This window comes from Mustela lutreola, chromosome 7 (genome assembly GCF_030435805.1).
Source record: "Mustela lutreola isolate mMusLut2 chromosome 7, mMusLut2.pri, whole genome shotgun sequence".
Classification (NCBI taxonomy): Eukaryota; Metazoa; Chordata; class Mammalia; order Carnivora; family Mustelidae; genus Mustela; species Mustela lutreola.
The window spans coordinates 27,744,762-27,751,163 of NC_081296.1; positions in this window are offsets into that span (position 1 = coordinate 27,744,762).

The window sequence follows — 6,402 nt, forward strand, 5'->3', positions numbered from 1 at the left end:
CTAGCACATTTCCATCACCCCAGAAAGAAACCTGTACCTCTTAGCAGTCAGGCTCAGTTCATCCCTTACAACAACCTCCACATACACCCCCCGGGCAGCTGCTAATCTACTTGTCTCTGCATTTGCCAGAATACTGGACATTTCATACAAATGGAATCATACAACACATGACCTTTCAAGACTGTCCTCTCTCACTCAGCAAGATGCTTCTGAGATTCATCCATGTTGTAGCAAGTGTCCATACATCTTCTTTTGGATGGCTGAGTAATATTCCACCGTATAGATGTGCCAAATTTGTCTATCCATTTGTCAGCGGATGGACATTTGGCTATGAATTCATTCTCAACCTCTTTGATCATGTGTGTTAAGCAGTGCCCATCTATTTTACCCCTAGGAACACCTTATTCTACAGACCATTTCCCTTCCCTGGGTCTCTGAAAACTAGAACGCTCACCCCTTCCCCCCTCATTCTGACTTTCCAGTCCATTATGGTAGTTATGGTAACCTCACCCACCTTGAAGAAGGAAGTGCTGTACCGTTGGCCTTGGCTATTCCAGGGTCCTCATCGGCACTGCTCCTGGAAGCCCCACTGTATGACAGAATCTAGCCAGCTTCAGCCTGGCCTGCAGAGGACAGCCACCACTGAGCTTCTCAAGAATGTTAGTGCTCCCATCACCAGGAATACCTTATCGCCTTGGAGAGTGTCCTCCAGCCTTATAAGATGCTGGGTTTTCCAGTCTCACAGAGCAGACCAATTCTTAGTGGCTACTTCTCTGAGATTTTTTGACCCTTCCTCTGCAGTCTGTCTCAAAAGTTCTGGCATTGTTTCCCCATCACTGCTCTCTTTAAAAGTGGGCCATTGTTTCTTTTCTTTTCAAGTTTCCAAGAGCCAACCTAGAGGGAATCACCCTAGGACATGTTCCTCAATGTTATACTCTGGGCTATGGCTGAATGCCCTAATATCAACAAATCTCTCTTTCCCAGCTTATTTTACTGTCTGCCTTGGTCCAGCACCCTCAGGATCAACTCCCACGCACACTTCCATTCCTGCTAGTACACATTAAGTAGGTTCAAGACCTCCTTTGGTGTATAATTCCTCTCTCCCCTGAGCATGTAAACAAAAGTCAGGGTCCAAGGGCAGGAAGGGCTGGGGCCCTGACACTTGGGATAGAGATGTTTGAACTTGAGGGCTGTGAGCCCCCAGATTCCCCTGAACGCAGGGGTCTCTAGGGTTTCACTCCCTTTTGTTGAAGATAGAGCCCTCATCCATTGCTTGAAGACTGCACAGTCCTCACATGAAACAAGTGCCTTTTAAGACCATGATTATGGTGGCTCTCCTTGGGGGCTAGTTCTACCTCCCCTGCTGGCTCCAGACCAATAACTGGAGCCTGGTGGCAGGCAATACAAACCAACTGGGATGATTAGGCAGAAGAGGACTTTACTAGTAGGACATTGGGCAGTAAGACTGCAGAACCACGCTTGGAAAATACCCAGGAACCAAGGGGCCATTGGAGCAGGTACCACGTTCAAAGCCACACCACCAGAATGGCCAGTTGGGGTGCTGCTGCTTCTGGAGCTCACTGCCCAATCTGGGCATAAATTCTGGCTATTCCTTCATGATCTCACCTCTCACTGTGAGTCCAAGCCCATGCAGGACCATCCTGGTGCCTGAACCCAGATGACTGGCTTGTACCCTGCTGGTAGGTGGGGAAGTGAGGAAGGATGGTGCTGGTACTTTGCTTTCAAAAGTCACCTCCCCCCAGATTCCCACCATGGGGGAATCTCTGCCAACACAGGAGGAGTTTAAGGTCATGGTCAGGTAAAGATAAATGTGCCTTACCCGCTGCATGAGAAGGACATGGGTAGGGGTGCTGGGCTCTTCCCTCAGATCTGTCGTCAGAGCACACATATATTGGCAATGCCAATATTTTAGATTATAGCCCTTAGGGAAATTTTCTGTTCAGTAAGACCATCCCAGACTTCCTCCAGGGGAGTAAAGCCTTATTGTTGCAATGTCAGAATCTAGCCAGTAGGTGCATAGGGATGGGGCAAGATGCCAAACGCTTCTCAGTGCCCTTGGAATCACCCCATAGTGGGGAATGGAGTTGGGGGAGGGGTACTTCTTACCCTGTTTGAACTTGAGGCTGGTCCTGCCAGAGGCCTGCTATTGGGTTGGGATGTATGTAGAGCAGACACAGACTATATCCAGGGACTTGCTTCAGCTGGGGATCCAAGAACACTTCTATGTGGGGCTTCCAGATGTGTACCTCTTCGATTTTGGTTTCAGATGAAGTCAGCCAGTTATCAACATGTTCAACAGGATAAGCTGCAAACTGGAGCTCTGTACTGGGTCAATACATACCTCTCTGCAGGTGAGCAAAATGAGGCACAGGTTAGGCAAAATGACCTAACAGAATAAACAGTTCTAAGCTATGGCACAGTCAATTCTGAAGTGAGAAGATCATCCCAACCCACAGCGGACTCATCACACCCTCACTCCTGAGTTTGCCTCAGTTTGTTTTACTGGGCAGGGCACATGTCCCCAAAATGTGTGGACTCAGTCTAGGCTATATGGTCACTATAACCAATCACTTGACTCTGAGCTTCCTGGCATCCATGGCAATGGTAGAAACTCAGTGACTTGTGTCACTGGGTTAATCAGAAAAGACAAACTTCATTGGTGTGTGTGTATCAGTTTGTTTGGGCTGCCATAACAAAATGCCACACATCGAGTAGCTTAGACAATAGAAATTTATTATCTTACAGTTCTGGAGGTTGGAAGTTGAAGATCAAGGTGCCATCAGGATTGGTTTCTTCTGAGGCTTCTCTCTTTAGCATGTAGATTATTGCCTTCTCCTTGAATCTTCACATTGTCTTTCTTCTGTGCCTATCTGTGTCCTCATCTCCTCTTCTTATAAGGACACCCGTCAAATGTGATTAGGGCCTACCCTAATGGCCTTGTTTTACCTTAATTACCTCTTTAAAGTCTCATCTCCAGGGGCGCCTGGATAGCTCAGTGGGTTGGGCTGCTGCCTTCAGCTCAGGTCATGATCTCAGAGTCCTGGGATCGAGTCCCGCATCGGGCTCTCTGCTCGGCAGAGAGCCTGCTTCCCTCTCCCTCTGCCTGCCTCTCCATCTACTTGTGATTTCTCTCTGTCAAATAAATAAATAAAATATTTAAAAAAAAAAAAAAAAAAAAAAAAAAAAAATAAAGTCTCATCTCCAAATACTATCACATTCTGGGTCCTGAGGGCTAAGATTTCAACATATGAATTTTAGGGGGCATACATTTCACCCCATAAAAGTGTAAGACTAAATTGTGTCCTTATACAAGGAATATTGATGAGCAGTTTTTCTCATGTCTTCCTTTTTTGGCTCTACCCCGTTTATTTCAGTAGACTACCCACTTCACCCTTCTTGGACAATGATTCATGCTTTGGTAGCATCGTTCCCTCCTTTCTGCACAATATCACTACCTAGTCATGGTCAATTGCATTGTGGAGATTTTATTCTTAGTAGATTGTGAGGGACTGACAGCCAATAATGAGTTCTCCCTTTTGTGTAGGATGGGAAAGAAGTAGCATTCTAGAGAATGTGGCTTTAGGTCCAGAGATATGTTGGACTAAGAAGGCAAAAAATGTCTCCTAGTCACCCCTCACCTCCCTGCCCTTGTTGACTGCCTATATCACACCAAAACAGAATGGGGAGTCACAATCCAGCTGCACCATAATTGCCTCGGTGGTCTCAGGATGGCCTTTAATTGTTTTGAAGATCCTTTTTTTTTTCATCTGCAGCATGAACATTGCCTCCATATCTAACTTATTTCATTCTCATAAGGTGAATGTAACAATTTCAGTATGTTGTAAAGTGATATGTCAGTACTCCTGACACACAGGCACATTAGACTGGCTGCTGGTTAGCTATGGCAATTTCTATAATAACTTGCTCCTTCATCCTGGGGTGGACTCTGTGGTCCATGCTTAGTTTGGGGGCTGCATCCACTGCAATTTAGTGGATGAGCATCCACTAAAGTGAAGGAGCATCTGTACTGGTGAGCCCTCAAGATACCACCAAGCTTCAGCATTGCAGGCTTTGCTAGGGAAGTGTCAGCAGGATGGTGGTGCTGCCTCGTATCTCAGAGAACACTAGATGTTTTCCATGCAATGTCCTCATTGTACAACTGAGAAATCTGTGCTCTGGAGAAGCTCAAAGCAACTCCAAGTTCTTATGACAAGTCGTCAAGAAAATGGGAATAGGAGTGTGTCTTCTTTCTCCCTCCAGAGCCTCAGGTTCCTTCCCCATCACATTGAGAAAGAAAATATGACTTCTACTCTGTATAGCTCTTTGTAGAGGATAAATATAAATTTTAAATGTATAACTGCATTTAAAAATCCAAACAAGCCATTCTACAGTTGAGGACACTGAGCCTATTTGAGTCATCTTGAACTTGACAATCCATGACATGCAACATGGCCTCATGCCACGATCCCCTCTGAAGAGTGCTGTAGATAGGCTCCTTCATGGAATTTCCTTGCATGTGTCGTGAGTGCCCTTAACACTTGCCATAGTGAAGGGGACTGATGGTGGCACCACTGGGCTGAGAGAAGGAAGACTGGTGGCCAGACGAATGCCTGATGCCTATTTTGTGGGAGTCACACATATGCAATGGACATTTGCTTATTTAATGAACATGTTTTGGGCATCTACTAAGGCAGTTGCTGGGGGGTGGGAAGCTGAGAGTTGGGCGGAGCAAGTAGAAGAAGAAAGAGAAAGAAGACCAAGTCCTCCAGACAGCAAGGCAACAAGAGAAGGAAAGGGGATTCACTTTTGGGACCCCGCAGGGAGCTGGAGGAGGAAGCTGCAGAGCCTACCCCTGGCCTCCACTGGTAACTCAGGATCACTATGGATAGACTTGGCTTACTCTCTGCTGTCTCTCTCTAAGCCTTTCATCATGTGGCTCCTATGGGCCTTGCAGAGGCCATTGGGGTCCATAAATGTTCTCTAGGACCACAGAGGAAAGTAGATACAGCAGAAGCAGGAACTGTCCTTCTTCCACTTGAAGTTAAGGTGGGATATTATTATCATGGGGTGATGATGGTAGTGGCAACAATGATGATGGTGATGGTGGTGGTGATGATGATGATGATGGTGATGAGGATAGTAGTGATGATGGTGGTGATGGTGGGTAATGATGGTAGTGATGGTGGTGGTAATAGTGATGATGATGGTAGTCATGGTGATGGTGATGGTGGTGGTGATGGTGATGATGGTGGTAGTGATCATAATGGTGATGATGATGGATGGTGGTGATGATGGTAATGACAATGATGATGGTGGTGATGGTGATGATAGTGTAATGATGATAGTGTTATTGATTATGATGATGATGATGGTGATGATGATGATGATGATGCAGAAATTCACAGACTTGGTTAAGACCATCACCTAACACCTTACCTGACACTCACCTGTAAATTTAAGATGTTACTATTAAAATTTTACACTTTGACTCCCCAGATTTTGCTCCTGGTAAAGGAGAGCTGTCTTAGGGTGGTTGAGTTATCTTAAGCTTTAGCAGTTACTTATCCCTCAGTGTGGCTGGGCTCATAATCTTTTATGAAGGTGTGTTTTTTCTGGGGAATTGGCAAAGAGTGGGATTTCACAGGAAAAAGGAAAGAATGGACTGCAGAAAGCTTCTGTGCACTGTGGGTCCTACTCTTTTACCTCACTCCTTTACCACCATATTCTTCACCCCTGCCTGGCCCTGAACACCTCAAGCACGGCACCAGTGTGCCAAGCAGAAGCTTCTGGAATGCTTGACCTGCACAGGCCATTCCAGATTGACCTTGCAAGGCCAAGCAGAGGCACAAGCTAGCTATCCCTGGGCTGCTCTTATGGAGACCCTGCATTTTTAAATTTATTTTTATTTTTTAAAAGATTTATTATTTATTCATTTGAAAGAGAGAGAGAGCAAGCAAGTGAGAGCATGAGCAGCAGGGAGGGTCAGAGGGAGAGGGAGAAGCTGACTCTGTGCTGAGCAGGGAGCCCAATGTGTGGCTCAATCCCAGGACCCCAGGATCATGACCTGAGCCAAAGGCAGACACTCAACTGACTGAACTACCCAGGTACCACTGCAGCTCTTTTTAATTAGTTAAAAATTAGGGCTCAAATTTTTAAAAATTGTTTTTTTAGCCTGTCTAGAAAAACTGGAATATTTGGTGGAAAAACTGGAAAATTTGGTGTTCACATAGGCAGCCATCAGCAGAAGCCTCAGAATGCCTGGCTGAGCCTAATCTGCTCCCAGATTCAGTAGTAAAATACACGATATTTTTTATTTTATGCCACTGCTTTGGGGTGGTTTGTTATGCAGCAAAAGATAACCAGTACAACAACCAACGCGGT